This window comes from Sitodiplosis mosellana, unplaced genomic scaffold (genome assembly GCF_009176505.1).
Source record: "Sitodiplosis mosellana isolate CC-2019 unplaced genomic scaffold, AAFC_SMos_1.0 Smas_scaffold_30, whole genome shotgun sequence".
Lineage (NCBI taxonomy): Eukaryota > Metazoa > Arthropoda > Insecta > Diptera > Cecidomyiidae > Sitodiplosis > Sitodiplosis mosellana.
In genome coordinates, this window is record NW_022595272.1 from 2,111,054 (window position 1) to 2,132,413 (window position 21,360).

General features: G+C 36.7%; 1 long non-coding RNA gene across 1 annotated transcript in view; it reads right to left on the reverse strand.

Annotated features, from left to right (window-relative positions):
• Nucleotides 1-21,360, reverse strand: part of LOC129568997 (uncharacterized) — a 103,208-nt gene that overhangs the window by 31,406 nt on the left and 50,442 nt on the right. The window contains exon 4 of the long non-coding RNA XR_008688005.1: nt 3,802-3,816. This is a non-coding gene — a long non-coding RNA (uncharacterized LOC129568997). The remainder of the gene's footprint in view (nt 1-3,801; nt 3,817-21,360) is intronic.

The following is a 21,360-nucleotide window of genomic DNA, read 5'->3' on the forward strand; positions in this document are numbered from 1 at the left end:
TTAGACATAAACAATAAATCAAAGCAAGAGTACAGTACATTGGAACTTGTAACACATGGAACTTGTAGAAATGTCAAAACTTTGCAAAACTTATTTTGTAAGTATTTTTGCAGTTATTTAGATTTGTTTATTGTGTGCACATACTGTACTCTTCTGGTTTGAGCATTCAACAGACGCTTCTAGTGAAATGAATTCAAGATTGCTCTATGGCTATGTTGAAATAAGCCAAAAGCGTCCAAGAGACATTGTTTAACTAGTATCGTCGTTTCATTGCATGCTGCATTGCAATGGTGATGCTAATTTCGATATTTCAACTTACAAATTGAATGTATGGTGTGTGGGAATGTTCAGCACCTAGCCATATCGAGAAGTAGCAGTGATTTAAAGATTGGTATATTGCATGTTCATAGGTTTTGTTGGGCTGCATGTATGCTATTTGCTTGCAATTAATGCGTTTTGGGAATTGAATAGAATTGCAAGTGGCAATCATCAGTTCACATTTCGGTTCAGATGGGTGCTGCTAATTTCTATTGTAGATTTGTGTATACCTCAAATGTACGTACCAACATAAATGACTAGCGTTTGTCGTCGTCGTCGTCGAAAATTTACCGTTTTCCATGTCGATGCGGTAAATAGTAGTGGTGTTGTTCATGGTTATGTTGTTAATAGTAGCAAACAAAGTCGAATGTCGGTTGCTGTTTTGCTTGTTGCCGCATATTTGATGGTTCATAATCTCCATACTATATATGAAATACTGGCTGCAACAGCAGGAGCTACCTACGCAGCAGCAGCAGTACATTTGATGTGTACAAGAGAGAAAGTACAGTAAAATTACCGTAGCGACTGCAAATGAAGAACGACGTTCGTTCGCGATGTCATCGGATGATTTTTACGGATGGGTGTGAGTGTCAACATTTGAACGTGTTTTTGCCAATTCATTGGAAAATTGTAACTGAATATTATGTACACAATATTGTCATCATCACTGTGGTCGTTACTACATCGCGTTGTCACTTCGACATTCTAACATGAGCGGTAAATACCGAAACCCTTATCTTGCACCACACCTTTTGAACACACGGGCAAAAGAAAGCGTGTGAAAATGAATGGCAAAGCTTCGTTTTTTTTTCCTTTTAATACACTCGTAAATAGGGAGCGAAAGATGATATGCTCAACAGGTGATATACAATATTTATGAACGTAGGTGTGCCAGGCGCTTTGCAGTCGCATGCTTTCATGTATTGAGTGGGAGACAACACTTGCATTCCTTATCGCATTCGACAGGTGATGCGTGCTCGCATGTGTTTGCTCGTCCGTCTCTATGGAACACTATACATTCGAATTGAAATAGTTACACGAAAAAAGCCAAATTGAGAAAACATACAGCATCAACACTGATATCTTTCAATATCACTATTTTTGGAAAGTATGTTGCAAGCAACAGCTCAAGCAATGTTTGCCTCACAAGTAATTCGATCTGTTGAGATACTTCGTACACACATTGCTTTAATAGCGCGTAAATAATTTATACGAGAATCCTCTATATCGATGAATATTTTGACATGCAGTGTGTGTGTGTACGGCTTGAGCGGTGTGCATGAATAAATGAGTGCACACTGGTTTTTGAATGCTTACCGAAAATTGCTCACTTTCGGATGTTTCGAAATGGTGTAAGGAACTTTATACCACAACATTGTCATGAATAAATAATGTTTATGCGCTGACAAAGGCTAATGGAACCAATCATCAATATGCCAATCTTTCCATATTTAAAGTCAATTTGAATACCGATGTTGACGATGTTGCTACTTGGTTTCTTTTTTCCTCCAATTTTTTCCTCATTTCGCTTTAATGTTTTCCGCTCGGAAATTTGATTACGCAAGTAATGCATTCTAAACCGCGCCAGAGATGCGACAGGGAAAAGGAACGTGGGAAAGAGAACGTGTCTTGAACAGCGCTAAAGATTCTTCTGTGTCACGATGGAAAAAACCCTTTTTTGGAGTTTTTTTTTTAAAGCGAAAACCGACGCGTGGATAAAGTAAAGTCATTAATCAGACATTTTTTTTTTCATGGAGAACGTGTACGAACGACCTTTTATAATCAGTAGCCCGTGAGTTGATAATTATACTGCAGGTTCAAATACTTTCAACCGGAGATGTTCGAACTTTTTTTCGCAGCAGAAAATCAATTTGTGTATGCAAAGCATCATCATTAAATGAACGGACAAAACAGGGGGAAAAAGTAATTAATTCATTGCAGAGAACCTTTGGTGAATGGGAGAGAAAAAAGCATGAAAAAACGGTGCAATATTTAGTGATCGAAACTTTTTTTTTCGCACATTTGCTCTATACATTCATTTATATTCATTACATGTCAATTTTGTTGAACACTTTCCGGCTGCTGAGCGCATAGGAACTAATCAGTAATTATATTGCAGGTAATGAAAACAAATTTCCCAGCAACAACGGCAATGCCAATAATTTTAACTTTAAACATTGGGCTTGGATGAAAAAAACAAATGATTATTCCGCATTGGAAATTTGAATAATTTCAATCGAAAAAAAAGAACAATGAAAAAACTCTTCGACTTTCAATATTGACCTATGGCCGCCATTGTTTGCCAAAAACGCCCATTCAACGGGATATAGCATGAATGTAGAGAGAGTTAGTTATTTATTATTATCAAACAATCCTTTATAGCTGAAGAATAACTTTCACATTCGCATATTTGGAATGTTTTTCTATGTTGGGTGCGCTTGAGCATCGTTGAATTTTGAAACAACTAGGTACGTATTAGCATTTTCTGGAGAATGCATACTTTAAACGTAGATGGTTTAACAGCCAACCAAACGACCCTTTAAAATTCAACTTGTATTTCCTTTGACGGCGTACTTGACTGTTGGCTTTTGCAAAAAAACTGGTCTTGTTCTTTACAAAATAAATAGAACCTCTCACTTGCCGTAGGTTTTTCTATGATGGGTCTTTTGTGCCATTTTTTGGGTACACATTTATTTGCATATGTGAAATATTTCCATTTCGTGAATGTGGCGATGTTATAGCACGACGACGCGACTGGCAGCCGGAATGTTTGAATGTTTATATAAAACACATCTGCATGCGCCCCGTACGGTAGCGTGCACGCATCTGATTTTCGAAGCGAAAAATAATATGGATAAATGTTTTAAAATTCACGGTTGGAGCCGTTCGGCGCACAACGACGAAAAGCATGCTATAAGCAATTCGACTATAATAACACACATAAAGCGATTCTTTTTACGATTCTCGAATAATATTCCCTTTTCATTGCTCATTTTATTTCATTTTATATATATATTTTTTCGTTCGCTGCCATTCGAACGGAACAGCGCATTCTAATCCAAATCACCAAACTTAAAGTCTTTCTGGGTGTGCTTAGGCGCACCACATGAATGTTGACTACATAAAATTCGGTTATCATAAATAAAACGGAAAGCGATATGTCGCTATGACTCAAAGCTTTGAATCGAGGCCAACAAGAAAAACATTAGCCCGAAAAAGACAGAAGAAACAGTGGCACGAGCTTCAACATAATGTCGGTTGCGCGTCTCAACATGGTGACGACAATTTGATTACGTGTGCATTTTGTTTTTGGTCGTAGTTTTGATTTATGTTACAGCTTCGCATTCACCCCGATAAAAAGTCCGAATGAGGTGCCATTATTTTTAACATGGTTGATCCGATTTGACGGCGGCAAAATGGGCCCATAAAAAGCTACACACTGGATCAATGCCAGTGTCTGTGTCTGTAAATATTCGCACTCACCTGGAGTAAATCAGCCTAATTCCAAAAAATAGCGGCAAGAAGAAATAGAGAGATAGACAGAATTAGAAAATCACATTTCACTTCATGCAAATAAACGTTTCGTTACATAAAAAAAGGAGAAAAATAATCGATACAAATAGATTCTAAATATATCAAAATTAATCGATTTCAAGCCATTTACGTGACTCTATATTTGGCTCTAATGCCGATTCTCGTACCACAACGTACGATAAGCTAACGAATCAAATTCTGAAATACTACTATTCCCTGGCAATAAATAATAAGACGGCGAAAAAGGTTGAAATGTTGCTAACAGAAGGAGCGAAAAAAGTGTTTGCTACTATTTATATGGAAGAATTGGAAATAGGATGATGGAAATAAACAGGCAGTCGACGGCACGTTGTGATGGAGAGTTTTGCAGAATGGTTTTCGATATACGCAGCAAATGTCACCAGAGAGTGAATGTATACAGCCGAAAGACAGAAAAACACACACACATGAATCGTCGCATGTGGACTGGATGTCTCAACTCAAATAGGAACCATGTTGTTTCTGCGCTGAATTAAACATAAATTTTAAAAGTGATGTTAGCATTTGCTTTTTGCCAACGTTAAAAATAGCGAAAAAAGCCTGCACTTGAGTGTTTTGACAACTCAGTTTAAAGCTCTCGAGCATCTATTATAATCAATTCAAGTATTGACGTTTAGTTTTGTTGCAAAGAAGAAGTGCAAAACTGGGAATAAATAAATAAATCAACAAAAAATTATTTTCGTTTCGATATCAGTTACATCATTTTTCAATCTTATTGCATGCGCTTGTCCGTGTGTGTTTTTCCGCTTTAGTTTTTTGTTTGTTTAAACGGTTTTTTGTGTATGTGCCGAATAACATGAAAAAGTCTCATATTGAGCCCATGGACTGGGTATGGAGGCCATGTGAAGGCACTTCGAGCTTGCACAGGAAAACATTCTGAAACGGAATGGAATTTTAGTTTGAAAAACGTTCGAGAAGTGAGATAGAGGGAGAAAGAGAGCAAAGGAAAAAAGAGAATCCTTTATAACACAATAACATAGACGTGGCCAACATGGGAAAGGAAGACTGCTCTCAAGTTGTGTATACACTGTACAATGTTCGAAGCTCAGTATTCTAACTCGAACTCATGGCAAGCTCGAAGCTCGCATGCATGTTAACATTGTCGTTATTTTTTGTCCTTTGATTTACGTCCGTTAATTCAAGAGTGTTTTGAACGTAGTTGTCATCCCGGATATAAAACACATTCGCTTGAGGCTCAGTCTACATGTTTCGCTTTCTCTTGTGCTGCCACTACTATTGCTGCTGCTGCTGCTGCTGCTGCTGCTGCTGCTGCTGCTGCTGCTGCTGTATCCATGCCAATGACGTCACTCGCAAACCCCATTCAAACAAGAGTATATTCTATAAATAAGTTATTTGTGTGCACGCGTGTCGATGTGTACAAAGTACACATATAAATAAAAAGCGAAGCTGGAAGAGTCACGATTCTCTCTTACTCTCTCTCTCTTGCTATATACGTCTAGATGCCTTTTATTAGGTGCGTATAGCTTTCATTCGTCGTTTACTTTATATACACATTTGAAACATCGTTTCTCCATAGCACGTCAACGTGCTGCAACTACTAGTTCAAGCGCTTTTCAAGCCAGAACAATGGCGAGAAAGAGATAGAGCGGTAGATGGTTTTGCCTTGAAAATTTACATTCACCTCTTTATTCGATTTTATGAGGGCTTACAAGCCATCTGAGGTGATGCTTTCGCCTTATTTACGCTGACTGCTGTCGTCTTTGGCTCAAACTCGTACAATTTAATGCCATCGTAAACATGCTACGTTCAGCATGCATGCGAGTGCGTGTGATAAATAACAGCTTAGGAATTTCCACGCTAAATAAATAGCGAATATCTGTACACCCAATCCCAACCCATTGAATGAACTTCATGCAGGTAAATAAATAAGAAAAAGGCGCCGAACTTTATCCCGCTTTTACTTTCATTTCAATATTCTTCGTGCCGACCTTCAACGCCTTCAATTTCTGCTGACGACCGTGAATGCATTCAATTAAGTCGTCTCTTTATTACTTCAATTCCGTGAAAATGGTCGAATCTTTGGAATTATGAATAATTTTCTGCATAATTTTGTTACTAATATCAAATTCAATGTACGGATCTAGCCAACAAATTTCAGTAGAAGAGCAGGTGGCTGCCAGATTCAAAATACAAATTTAAATTTATTGATCGGTCTGAATATGTGGCATTTTATCATTGTATCGAATAAAATTCTGTCAATATTTAATAATTCAATTCAAGACTTATTCCATCAATTCAATGTGGCTGTGAACTCAATTTTGTTGCCATGTTCTACGAAACACTACGTCTAATTAGCTCTTAACTTAATTAGTTTTGGGCCGAAGCAGAAGAGATGAACAAAAGGATGCCCAAGCCCATATGCCCATGTACAATCATACTGGAAATATTAAGTGACGTAAATGGAACGAAAATTTAATTGATGTCCATTATGTTGGACGTCCATTTCGTTGCTCACTCAAAGTTTGAGCTTTATGTTCGCAGTTCTCAGTGAGAACTTTGCACACATAAAAAGCAGAAAGGAAGAAAAAAACATATTTATCGATCAAGTGGGATAAATTATATTAAGTAATAGTAAATGCCACATGTGACGGCCTGCAGGTGAAATTTTGCGGATAAGCCGCATGTACGACATTCAATAAAAATGCGATGATCGCAGGTGTTTATCATACTTTGCCGGTGGCATTTAGATAACGCAATTCACAAATAAATCATAGTTTTAGTCATAAACTTGAGCACATAAAAACCGTTCGTCGCAAAAGAAAGATTGGCAGAATAGAAGTATGTGACATTGCCACTGGCTGCGTACAATTTTGCTGTGTATCGCATTCTCTATTCCTCTCCGTCTTAGATTTTTCGATGTAAAAACAGGGAGAAAATCACGTATTTGCACATACTTCCGTTTTATCGCAAGCCGTTATCTATTTTATCCAAAGTTTTCTATTCCTTCGCTCGATTTCTTTCGCATCTTTCTGCTGATATTGCTTAAAACAATAATATTTCAAGTCGAATACCGGTAAAATAAATCACATTACATTGGCACGGAGATTCTTTCGATGTGGAAAAAAAAATAGATATATTTCAAGTTGGTGTAAAAGACCTAAATCACAGGCATCGAATTCGCGTTTCCATCGGCAAAAAGCGCCACGAGAAAAGTCAACATAAATCCATGCTTTTACATAAATTAATAATGAATGACGCTTTTTTCCCTTTGTGCTTCTGTTTACATTTGAACTGCTGAGAATAAAAGGCTGACGATTGTAGGTTTTTCGCAAAAGCGGGATAAAAATCAGTCGCACGCAAAAGAGACATTTCAAAAGGTTGCACGCAAGAGAGAAGTTGTTGTAATCACGGCTTGAAAATTCGAAATGCGACAAAATAAAATGTTCCGTTTGCGTGCAACCTTTTGAAATGTCTCTTTTGCGTGCGACTGATTTTTATCCCGCTTTTGCGAAAAACCTGCAATCGTCAGCCTTTTATTCTCAGCAGTTCATTTGGTCTATTGTCGCCCCAAATTCAAGCTTTATCATCATCGATTGCGGCAAATACACCGCTTCGTTACTACATGCGCACTGTGGAACGCACCAGATACGCTTTTCTTAAGAGATACGTGCAAATCGGCGTCAACATCAAAATGAATTTCGTTCATTGAGATTTGTGTGTGTGCTGTATCGACGAGAAAATGAAAATGCCCAAGGAAAATTTAATAAACAGCAAATTCGATTACAGACGCGTCGAATGTTTCCTTTGGGCGGTTGCAAATGCGAATGTCTTTGAACCCAACGCCTTTTAATATTTCATGCGTCGAATGGAAGAGAAAAGGGCGCGCACACGTGCAATAATTCATCAGTGGCGACGCAAAATGCTGAAATTTCGGTAACATTCGATAGTGTGGCTACGCAACGATTATCATCGATTTCATTTCTCTCAAGCATCATAATGTGTCTTGACTTACCCATTTTTACGGAAACAACTTCAAATGCGATCAAGTGGTGGAAAAACTAACGGCAACAGATTTAAGTTTCCAATGAAAATAAAAAGCACTAGACAGAAGTAATTTTACAACACAAATCGCATTAAGATTTAGGCGCAATTTAATTGTTTCGTTGCTTATAAATATAATTGGAGCGCCATTTTCTCACGTCGACCAAAATGTTAATTTTGGAATATCAGTTTTCGTGTTTGAATTTACGATTCAAATAGGTGCGTCTCACCGTAGCATTGTTAGTGTAACTGCTTTTAAGTGAAATGCCAACAATTATTTGCGAAGCGAAGAGCATAAGAAATTCGATATAAGTTTGGTGAGGCTCAATTTGTGTGCTCTGTTATTTCTGTTTTGGATCGCGTTCTTATTTCAAGCATTCAATAAATGCCTGCACAAAGCAATACGCCAAGTCATGCGACGAAATAAACTCCTCACTATCACATCATTAAAAATTCTTCGTAACACATTTCGCTTGAGCATTCGGTTTAGCCTTTGTGACATGTTGACATCCTTTTTATTACAATTACGCTACACAACGTCAATGGTAAGCTTCGCTGACTCAGATTCCGCTTTCCGTACTTTGATTAAAACACTTATGCCCACTGAACCGAGCACCAGCACTGCATGAACGGAGAAAGAGAAAAAAAGCGATGCATGCGCACATTCGTTTATTAAAGCAGCCTAATAAAATTCATATATGTGTACCGACAAGCCGAAGGATTATGAGTTTATGAAAATGTATTGTGCACTCTCTTATCATACCTTCTCCAGACACTTATTTGAGCACAAGCAGGTGACGAAACGAGAACATTTTATCCAGTCGGAGCGTATAAGTAAAGTTGCTACTATCACCACTTGAGATTTACATTGATTAGTTACAATTTGAATGCGATGAAGGAAGGTTAGGTACAGTGCCATTCGAAGCCACGATTCACGCGACTATACTTTATACTTGAATCCTATTGAAAAAATTATGGCGATATTTTTTGAAGCGGAATAGAGAGGATATGAAATATTTGGTCAGTAAATGTATCTTTTGGGGTGACAACATTTAATTTTCTCAGTTCAAATGTTCAAAACTAAGTGAAATCGAATGAAAATCTTGAATTATTTTTTTTATCATTTCTATTTTCAGAAGTATTTTTCATGGTATTTGTTGCTATTTTGACGTTTTTCCTGCCCTAAAAAACTTTATTCATCCAAATTGTGACTAGATCAACTCCTTTTCAATTCACCTCGTTCCGCTGAAACAATTCCTAAAATGAAAAAAATCCATACGCATGGTTCAACGGTTGTGTCTTCAAGTTTTTTGCGAAGCAATCATTTGGTATCGCAGTTGGCATCATAAAAAAGCAATAAAGCGTATGGAATATGTTGTGTGCGTGCGAAAGAAACAAGCACCAAAGTATTCATGATATCAAATAAAAAAGATCATTCTACTCCGTTTCGTTCGGTGGTGTGATGATATTTCGGTAACACAATCCAAATTCCAATTATGTTCGTTCTTTGTGCCAGTTACTGTCACATTATAGTCGATTTTATTTCGCACAATTTTCTTTATAGGCAGTGAAAAAGGAGAGGTAATGTGAATCCGTATGCTATGGCAATGTATCCAACGTAGTATAATGGTATCATTGCAAAATATATTTTGTATAAACCTGAGCAAAATCATCGAAAAATGAACTGTCATCGTAATTCACATTGTTTGCTCTCAGTTTTTATGGTCTGCTATTTTTTTTGAGCTTGGGTGGATAAGCCTTTTTGTTTCTAGTTTTTGGGGGAGGAATATTTAAACATTTGATGGACAGATTGTCACCGATAGTGACAAATCAGCCGTGTAAAGTGTGTGTGTGTGTGTGTATGTGTGCGTAAATTGAAGGCATTCTTAAATGAATGGTTTGGAGCGAAAATGTAATACAGAAAAGTTGAGCGGAAAAATGTCAAATGAAAAGGGATAGCTATATAGTTCACTATAGTTTACTATACAGTTTACTATATAGCTATCCCTTTTCCGCTCATTCATCATCGACATTTTTCCGCTCAGCTTTTCTGTATTACATTTTCGCTCCAAACCATTCAAATTACCTCTTTATTATGATCCATAATTTCAGCGGCAACTATCTTATCTCATGTCAAAATACAAAACACTTGTCAGTTGTTATTTTTTCTGTCTCTCTCTCTCTCTCGCATTGTACTGCCCTTAAGCGCTTGCAAATTCATCGGGGTAACTCAAAAATAAGTCACATGCTTTAAAGTGACAATTGTCTCTTCCGATAGTCTTGACATCATTTTCAGCTGTCACAAAATAATTGCGATAATTTGAATGATACACTTTTGTTGTTGCGTTCGCCTAAGCCACCAAATGAATATTTGTGCATAGCTCAACAATGGTAACGGATTACGCTCTGCAATGGCAATGACATTTATTACTCATTCACAGGGGGAAAATTGGTTAACGTTCTATGTATGACTGAAAGTTATATGACGAAATGAAAGCCATATCAAGTCAGCCGTTTTTTCAAACGAATGAGAAACACTGTATAAATGACAAAATCTTCTTTTGTTCGTGCCACATTTCTACTCCGATTGCGATTTGCGTCGCTTTTATGCCTTTGCAAATACTTTTGTCTGCTTTTGATGGAATTAGCAGGCATTAAATCAAAAAGATGCATTATATAATCCAATTCACACCCAGAAAACAGAAAACCAAAGCAACAAAAGTCTCGCAATTTCTTTAGCAACATTGTATTCATTAGAAATTTACTTAAAATCAGTTGAGAAGTGATGTGTGCGAGAAAAGCATTTCCATCTATTCGAATGAATTGGTGCGTAGACAATCACAGCGTGATGCGTAGACAATCTTCATTTCCACCACTCTGACAATGTGTACACTTTGTTTCCATTGCCTTTCATCTATTTGCACCGAATTATCGATATAACTTCATCGAGAGCGTCACTTTTGAGTGCATTGAAATTAGTCAAATGCGAAGAGCATTTAGATTAAAATTACATGTCTACTCGATAAACGACGATAGCACAGAAATGCTAAATACATTTTTCATGAGCTTGAACGATCGATAAGAGCGATGAGTTTATGTGTGCATATGTGAAACAAACAAATGAACCTGACTCCCCCGGAGCATCCATTACAATGAAGATAAGGTTCATTGTACATTTGAAGAAGAAGAAGAAGATGTAAACGAATGAAAATGTAAACAAAACACACGAAATGGAAAATACAGATCTTTTAATGCGCACCTTTTTGCCGCATTTTCTCTCTCTTCTTTCGTTCGCGATGTCAGAGCGAGGGCGTACACCGTACATTCGCCAGTGAAATTTAATCAAAATTTGCTGCGGAAATGTGTACATTTATATTGCATTTAACGGTGAAAAAGCATTGTGTCTGCGTTGTGACAGTTGGGAAAAAAATAGCGAAAACCACCGAAATAAGTGAATTTCTCGTTTGCCAACCAGAGTAAACAAACAAGCAAGATGGGAGAAAAGTGCCAAAAGGTACACCAGCAAAGCTGACAAAAGCCGTATCGTTTGAACAAGTGCGGAACAGTGATGCCATCATATTTTTGCATTGTCTTTGTTTGTATGCATAGCGTCAATACACACGTTCGCTGCCATTGTTTCAACATTTACCTCGAATTCAATTTTGAATCGTGCCGAACTCAACTGTCTATCAATATCCGTGCGTCGACTTTGTATCGACGTTTTCGATTGGCGTGAGCCAAATTTTGATAAAACACTTCGACTTGTGATTGAAATGAAGGGATCACATCTAAAAGGTATTGTTTTCGGTCGCGCACCTTTGGTACTTTGCTTAAATTGTGCGTAAGCGGATGGATATCGAGGAAATAAATCTGACGACAATGGATTTGCCAGTGAAGTTGACGATATTTCAATTTTCAAACATTCAAGAAATGAGTTAAGAATCTTAACGTATGATTTCGGTTCAAGTAGTGAATTTATTCTATTGAACTGTGCATGTACAATGTAAATTTTCAATTAAATGTAGCATTATCGAAAACTCCTGTAATTTATATATATTAGTAGGATGATTTTGTCGTCATAATGGCGCATAGAAAATAGGAGCACCGAAGCAATTTACGATATGACCCATTTCCTTAGACAATCCACTTGTATTATTCACGCGATGGGAATTTACTTGGAATATTTTATGGATTTTCTGACAGCGCAATTTTCCCTGGATTATTCATGTACGCAGCATTACCATGACAAGAAAATGATTTAAGATGATAGCAGAAAAAACTGGGAACTGCTAAGAAGGAAGAAAATTCACGATCGATTCGTGTAACATTGCGCTCTCACATTATTTGATGATTTTTGTATTCTCATATCATTCGATGATGTAAACAGCCGTGCAAATTCATCGTTCGAATTTGAATTGCAACCATTGCATAACGTATGCATTAAATGGAACTGAATTGCAACAATTCAAATGAAGGCAATGCTGATAAGCGGTAAGCTCCAGTTTGCAAATCAGCTTTCCAAATTTCAGTTGATGTTCGACCTATAAAACGTATTAAATTATAAATGCTCTCGAAACTTCCATCAAAGACACATGTCATAATCCATTCGACATCCATTGCGCTAGGAAAACCCCTCGGAAAATAAAAAAAATACATTTTATGTAACAATTCCCAAAAGATGACATAAGCAAAGTTATTATTAGCCATAAAACATCATCAGATAGCACACATTTGTGTTCTATTGCAATTTGAACAAATATCTGTAACAGCTGTTTTCGCCGTCCGTTTACAATGTTTTAAACAAGCGGAAACAAAAATTTTGTGATAAAAACTTGTTTTTATGTCGTTTCGGAAGCCAATTTCAAAGTGCTCTATAAACTATAAAAGTAGCTGGAGGATGTTTGGTTTTTAGGTTAATTTAAGAGTTTTGCAAAAGGAGAGTAAAAAAAATATGTATTTTCAATTGTTCGTGGGTAAACGACGCCTCAATCAACAATACTCAGTTGGTATTTCAAGTGGTTTTTTGCATTCATTTTATCGAGCTGATGTTGCCCGGCCCCTTATTACGTTGACAGACAATGACATGGTTATACCATTAAGAACAAACTTTTGCCAGTGGAACAGAAGAGCATGTCAAAACTCCCTGACAGAAACAAAAAGATAGAAATATCCGAAGCAATTATGAATTGGAGATAATGATGTACGAAAAAACAATGGCGACGTGAGCAGTTTTTTTTTTCATGAAAAAACACATTTTATTTAAGAAAATTTTATTGTGCCACGGGCAAAATGAAGCAAAATATATGCACGGTGCATACAAACATTCGAATGAAACGCAGACGAGAACTGGAGAATGAAATCATTTTTGCTGTACATTTCACTCATGGGAAGAAAACTACAGCAACAATTTATGGCGCGTATAGTTTTGGGCAACAAGCACTGCACCTACACAATATATCCATTGCGGAGGCCACACACATAAAACAATTTGTGTGTCTCTTTGTTGATTTCGGATGCTGTGTATGTTTTTTTAAATTTAAATTTATTGTAGTCGAACAAAAGGTTGAAGCCAGACGGGAAATGGGGAGTTTCTGTATTTCTGAACCCAAAGACAAAATATAATTTGAAAAAAAAAAAATTTCCTTTTGCAAACTTTGTAAATTATTCGTTTTAATAGAAATGGATGTCGACCTTTCGTACTTTTTGTGCGCGCTAATTTATGTTTTGAAGTATTATTATTCATTGCAAAAATAAACTCTGAAACTTTGTGTGCAATTTATTTTAATTCGCCATGGGAAATATGACACTTTGTTAAGCCAACCGAATTTATAAAAGCAACATACATTCGTCTGTGGTGAATTTATTTGCATTTGTGGCATTTTTTTGGAAATTTATTTCAGCCTATTTGTATTGAGGTCCGATTCGCTTGACTCACTTGATCTTTCACTTCTATTCAGTCGGGATCACTATGTGTGTGTGTGTGCGTTTATTTATATCGATGGGCATTTCGAATGATAATGCCGATGGTCATTTTGAATTATCTTATTTCTGATGTTGTGACGTGTACTGCATTATAAATTCATTGAAAATGTATGTTTTAATCTTTGAGCTTAGTGTGTGCTGGTTGGGTATTGACCGGCGTCGTTTTGAAGTGCGATTATCATTTAACACAAAAGGTTGGCTCATACGAAATTCAATTTTTTTTAGGAGATCAACATCAAACTTATATTTCTTTCTCACTCACACTTCAATAATATGGAATGCGATAAAGGTAAGTACATTTCTGAACTTCCAAGGTTGGAAGTTTCAACATTCTATGTTTGTTTTCGTTTGAAAATATGAATAAAAGATTGTATTTGAACTTTCTTTTGTATGGAATTAATGTAGATTATCAGTTCGTTGTCCGGTTGGTTTTATCATAATTTCTTTATGGCAAGCATTCATTTTGAATGAAACATATTCTCGAATGAACTTCTATTTTCGTTGCAATACTGGCGAGCGACCGAGTGAGCGAGCAAGAGACAGAGCGGATGTGTGTGTGTATGTGTTTCAGTTTTTGTGCCAACGCATTGCGAGTCCACCAAGAAAAAATGAGTCACGACCAAAGACATTCTTCTCTATTTGTTGTCTTCAGTTCCACAAACGAAAAGACGCTTGCCAGGGCGCTCGCAAAATGCGAAACGATAGGGAAAGAGACAGAAAGAGAGAATAATCATGTTGAAATAAATAACTTTTCAAAGCTTTTGGCAGATTTGTGTTTCATTTTTGAAAATGAAAACTTCTTATCGCTTGTGCTTGGTTGTGCTGCGTGAGCGTCCGACCAACCATTCATTTGTATTTTATTTTTATGTGTAGGCAATTGAAAATTTATGCTTTGATCATGGTTGGATGGAGCGCCAAATTTTGAAATTCTTCATTGCTCTACTCTTTGTCGATTCGTTTTTCGTCTCTTTTTTTTTGCTCTCCGACAAAAGCCCACTTACTGTCAGCCCATTTTCATATAATCTCATTTTTCCCCGTCTTTTTCATCTTCAAAATCAGAATTTTTTTTTTCATCGTCGTCATCGTCTTATTATTATATCTCTTTGTTTGCGACTTTGTCGAACACTGGAATATATAATATGTACATTCGCATAAAATACATGATGAAGTGCTTGGGAAAACATTTCAAAGGCCACGAAAGAAAAGGTCACAGAAGAAAATATGAGTAATAAAAAATCAATAATGCTAATAAAATGGAATCGTCTATTTGTAAATGTAAACAAGGAGAACCGAGCCTCATGGATGAAAGAAGATGGAGAAAATACAGTGTTTTAGGACCGACAGTGATTGCATACATCAAGAGGGTACGACACATGAAGGAATATCAAGACATTGATGATGTTTTACGAGATAATATGAGGGTCACACTAATTCAGCCAATTTATTGGGCAATTTCATAGCATAAAGTGGAAACTCCAATTTTTAACCCAAAAAAAAATTGCGTTGCGATGATCATAATTACACATTTCCAACCAATTGAAATGTTTTCTGGTTAACTTTGAGAAAACAGTTGACGCAACAACTATTCATGAAAACAGGTAAATGTTAATAAAGGAATTGATTTCAAGAGAGCGCACAAATCCATACAATTGATAACGACAGCAATTTCACTTAGATGAAACGTTGCTAAGATAAAAGCTTTAATTTTGCCTTTAAACTCTCGAATCATTTGCCTTTGAGATTGTACATATCGATTTTCCATCGCTGTTTCGATGCTACACAATGGTGCACTCGATGAGACACACACAGAGAGAAAGAGTAGGACTCAGAGTGAATCATGAGTTTGTTTCACCTTTTGCTTTAGTAATGTCAAATTCTGTTGGTCGCCCATAAAAACACAGTATCCAATGTAGATAAATAGAATGACCAAAACAAATGACTTGACTTCAACATGTGTCAGATGTTGAACGAATTACGTAGCATGTTGGCTATTTTGCTGAAAAGCTCTGCAGGGAACCATAAGTTTCATTTCAACGCTGGATTATTTCATGTATGGCAATAGCGCATATTCGCATCCATCGTCACCATGTTGCGAGTAGAATGAAAACCGAGCACATGCCTCTCTCTCACGCACTCTTGCAAACGGTATTCTTTCCACAAGAATTGCGTGTATCGAAAGTTTAAAAAGAATCCGATTGAACAATTTAATCCCAAGAATAAAACAAAATGGAAGAAAACAGAAGAAGAAATTACTATAAAATTTTATTATGATGTGTAGAACATCGCAGTTTGGTGTGTGTGTGTTGGTTCTTTTTTTCTGTCGAAAGAAACGCAAAATATGCAAATAATAACAAATAAACAAACTTTCTCTCTGTAACAGAAGTGCCTATTTTAGTCGTTTTTTCTTCTCCCCAAGAAAAGTGCTACAGTAACAGCATTTGCTTCAGTCATTTTGGCCCAAAATAATAAAGAGGACGCCTTTTTCGCTGCAAGACAAATGTTCAGGAAGCGTGATAGAATTTTATTGTGCTGTTTTCTTCAATGGATTACGTACGCGATATTTGTGTTTTTTTCAGATGAGAAAACAGAATACCGTCATCAAAATGCCTTGTTGATGACCAATTCAACAAATCCGAATGTGCGCTCGTTTAGTTTGCAAACAATTTAAATGTATCAATGGATGAGTGGACCGAAAATTTTAAAATAGATTTCGACTATATATTTTTGTTTCATATTGAATTGGGGTTTTCTTTCTCTCTACCAAATCACACACATTTACGGTTCCAAGCATATTGGCAGTGTGTTCGGTTGAGGGGAACATTATATTGCTTTTAATTTCACATAAAATAGAAATATTGAATTTCAGACCAAATATTAAAACAAAACATTGCCAAACTGACGAACCAGAAAGGGTTTCTTGGTAACAGCTCATCAGATATGGTTCGAAAACAATTGCGTGCTATTTGATAAGTAGAAGTCGAATATGGGGAAAAAACACAAATTATGTCAGTCATCAAGAGAGGATTGAATCTCCAGTGAGAATAATAAAAAAAACCTCTCCAAAAATGTGTGCCAAAATTTCGGAGCATAAATCGAAGGCTCTACGCCAATATTTTCGGTTGAACAAGAGGCTCAACGAAAGCGGCAAAAACAGCGTATTGATTTAATTTGACTGATTGGATGAAAAATGCTCCATTTACGCTTTTGTTCAACTGGAAGCATCGAAAGAACACCCACGGAAAAAAAAACGGTGGCAGCATTGTGCGCGGAATAGAAAATGAATTCGAACGGAAGCGAGCAAACATTCGAGAAATTTGGTTTCATTGTATTTGTTTCCCTGGGTTTCTATTTTTTTCGAGGTTGAATTTAATTGAAAAATTCAGTGGTTGATTGATAGAATTGAATTAATTTGTTATTCGTCATCAGTCGTGCGCACACACACACACACACACACACACACACTGTCCACGATGTGAAAATGTGTTCGACGAGAGGCGAATTGATGCCTTCGAATGTCACCGCTCTTCTGCCAATGTGTAAAGAGGTGACCAATAACGGCGTGTATGTTCGGGATTTGAGGTCGCATTATAATTTCCCATTGTGGCTTTTTCGAATGTTAGTTCCATTTATATGTCGAAAACGGTATCGCACCGGATCTGAGGCCCTCTGTCCCGAAAGTATGGTTTTGACTGTCGGAGTATGCATGTAAATGAAAGCGGTTCGTTTCAATCGATTAAATTGTCAAATAGAACCGGTCGCTTTCATGAAACACCCCATCGAACAGCAAATATTCGCTTATCGAAAAACCAACGAAACCGCGCCAAATCGTTTCGAACGCAACAAAAACCGATTTTAATGACGACTTTTGGATTTTGTTCTAAATGCATGTACGTTCTTCGTTATGCGACCGTATATACGACAGAGTCTTGATTTGTCATTTGCATTTCGAATAAAACATTCAGAAGCAATTAAAGCGGCTTTGGCTTTTCTCTCCGGTTCGTGTTGTTGGTCTTTGAGCTTGCTTTTTTCCCTGTTGTTTGGTTGGATGATTTCGCCTTTCGTTGATGAATCTTTTTAATTTTTCGCTGTGTGTATTTCCTTTTAACTCGATTTCCGTGCTTTTTCCACCGATTTTTTTTTTGGTTTCGTTTGAAACAAGGCGAAAAACAATAAAATGGAAATATTAGGATGGCCAACGATAACTAGTAACATTTGGACGAAAATCCGGAAATGGAATAAATATAAATGAATTCCAATGAAACGAATAAATTTTATTCACTTTATCTACTGCACCAAGTAATCATTTCAACCATTTATTTGAATTGCAAATAGGCAACGGTTAATACCATAATCACATGAATCTTTGCTAATGAAGTAGCAGAAAAAAAACTGACTATCAATTCAATCATTTCACAGCTTGACATTTCAGCACGTTGTTATCATGCAAATGAGGCCAATGATGTGTTACATTCAGACCCTGCTCATTTTAATATTCTCACTTCCATAACCTATTTTAATAAAGCAAAAACAAAATCCTTAAATAAATGCCATCTCGAATATACTCCGTAAATTTCTTTGCGCCATAATTTCAACTATAGAATTTCCGCAGCCGACAATGAATCATTTAAATCTAGATTTGAGATGACACACCATCTTGTTCTCCGTGAATGGCAAAATTTCTCTCTGCAAAACCACGCAGAATCGTTTCACTTTACAATGTTGCTGATCAAAAAAATGAACTCTAAGCCAAGAGCAGCTTGAAAAAGAACCCAAAGAATAAGCGGCAGCTTTCAACTATTCTCCACTTCCATTGGATTTCAACGGTCAAAGTGTATCTAATGTAATGGAAACTAAATGCAAGTGGAGATGGTGTGTAAAAAATTGTGTAGAAAAACTTTTAAAATGGGGAAGGTTCTTTATAGCGGCACACGAGTAACAATGGCACAAAATGTTCGGTATTATGTCATATAATTAACACAATTTTGAACCATGGCGTTTGATTCTCGAAACATATATGTATATAAGCACATTTGGGAAAAACGACAGCGACACGAAAAAAAAAAACAGCATTGAACATAATTTAGGATTTGTTCCGGTTTTGATGTGCACACTATACAAGCGATGGTAATATATTCGGTTATGTTAACACAGAGCGTTTGCGTACGCTTAGTTTAAACAGTATTGCATGGGTTTGCAAACGAAAAAGACCCAGCCAACCATTGTCACATCATAAAGACATTTCGAAAAGCTATGTACGAAATGTTCGGATTAAATCCTTTGGCGCTCATAATGTTCAACACGTCAGCAGGATTAATGATGTACTCGCTAAATATGAATTCATTTTCCACTTTAATTTCGTGCAATCAACTGGTAGACAGCCATGCTAAATGATCTATGCAAATTTTCTTGCGAAATAAGAATGGAAATGGAAATGTTGTTCTTTTGTCACTTTCAGAGTCTTTTTTCTTCTCAAGGGAAAATGGATTCGGCGACAACGAGTTGTAAGTATGAGTTCAAAATGAACGGACCGAATTCGAATTAAATGAGAGGGCAAAACGTCCAATTAGCGCTGTTAAATTGCACAGAAACGAAAGCAAGACATCGTTTAAAAGTGCGAATATTCCAGAAATTAAATACGATTATCCCGTTTCGCTTCTACTTGCAAACTATCAAAATAAATACTTTAGCAAAACTTCGAACGGAAAAATGTGACTTTAATTGCTTCCGTTTCAGATAGAAATAATGTACAGTTTCAACAAAGGCGAACCATTGCAATGCCATGATTTCCAAGCGATTATGCGATGTAATTGCTAGTGTAAACGATATAAATTATGGTTTTATTGTTAAATGGAAATTCGACATTTCAATTTGAAACTATGTTTAGAACGGCGTAACTTTGTCGAGAAAGGAAGAGAAAAAAAATAACTATCACTATTAATAAAGCCAACATTTTGGTACTATTTGAGCGCCGTCGCCATATTACGTTCAATGAAATAGTTTCAAACCGTGAGATTCCATTGCGACCACATTAATTTAAATCGTTTCTGCAAATGAAGACATTAGAGGACAAACAGCAGCACTACTATTTCATGTCAGTTTTGGGTTTGGTTTCAATTTTGGATAACAATCCTGTTCCAAATTTAAAATACACGACTACAGAAAGTTCAGCCGCTTTTGAAAGTTTATGTTGAAAAAATTGCTCGGATTATTATAAATTTAACAAAACTACTTGATGTTCGCAAATCGTTCATCGTGAGCAGGAACAAACGCACACAAATATTTATATTGCTGTAGGGGAAACTCAACGTCAACCACTAGAGAGAAGAACGCAGCGATTGGAGTAAAGAAAGAGAGGCCGAGATAAAAGCCCACCAAGCGCTCCACTAAAGATGCCTGAAATGCACGATCAAAAGAATTCACTTTATCAGCTGAAACAGAATTTATGGATGGTTGACTCCATGCGAGCACTTCTGATCGAGAACAAGGATTTTAAATTATTTTTAGTGAGTTTCTGGTTTTGGTGTGCATGCTCACACATCAACATACTTTAAATACATATCGCGAGCGGTATTTTGAATATGTGCGTCATCATAACGATTTGCATTTATATTGAAATTGCATCATGTTTGCATGCAAAACATTGCAATGATGCATTCACTGTTGTGTACATTCTTTTTCCACAATTTTCTGTCAAAACGTTTCCGTATTAAATACGTGAAGAAATTTCAACACGAATTTCACTTTTACGAGCTGATTGTGTCAAAGCAACCCGAAGCGACCATGTGGCGTGAAGCAATTTAACAATTTGCCGATATGACTTTCAAGCACCGAAAACGAGAAGAAGGCAACAAAATAAAACATGTCAAGCAGCGAGAGAAAATTGAAACACACAAGTCGGCCTGGGCGTATGCATGTGTGCCAAGGCACTGGCACCACACAGAAACCAAACTCTCAAGCTTGTATTGTCATAATGATCCATCTTGGTTGTGTGTATTTTATTGGATTCTCTCCGTTTTATTTCGCACCAATTTTAAACTAGGGGCATTTCTCACGAAAAGAATCAATGAATTCCTAAAAAATTTTGAAAAATTTCTTCCATTCGGTCCGATTCGATCAATTTTTATCAATTCGTGTAAATAAATGTTCATTTACACTGAACTTGTGTTCTGGAAGTGGGTTTTGGTGGATCTCAAGGATTGTTCAGAACTGCTCCCGGTTCTGGAAGTGGATCTTCAGGATGGGCCAGGGCATTGTCAAACCGGATCTGGTCCATCCTGAGGATCCACCAAAACCCACTTCCAGAATCGGGAGCAGTTCTGAACGATCCTTGAGATCCACTAAAACCTACTTCCAGAACACTTTTATTCAAGTAATATCGTCATTTCAGTATATTTTCTTACAATTTCAATAAAAAAGAAGAAATAATGGACATTTTTGCACATTTGCTCAAATTTTTTGTGTGAGAAATGCCCCTAGATTTTAAAG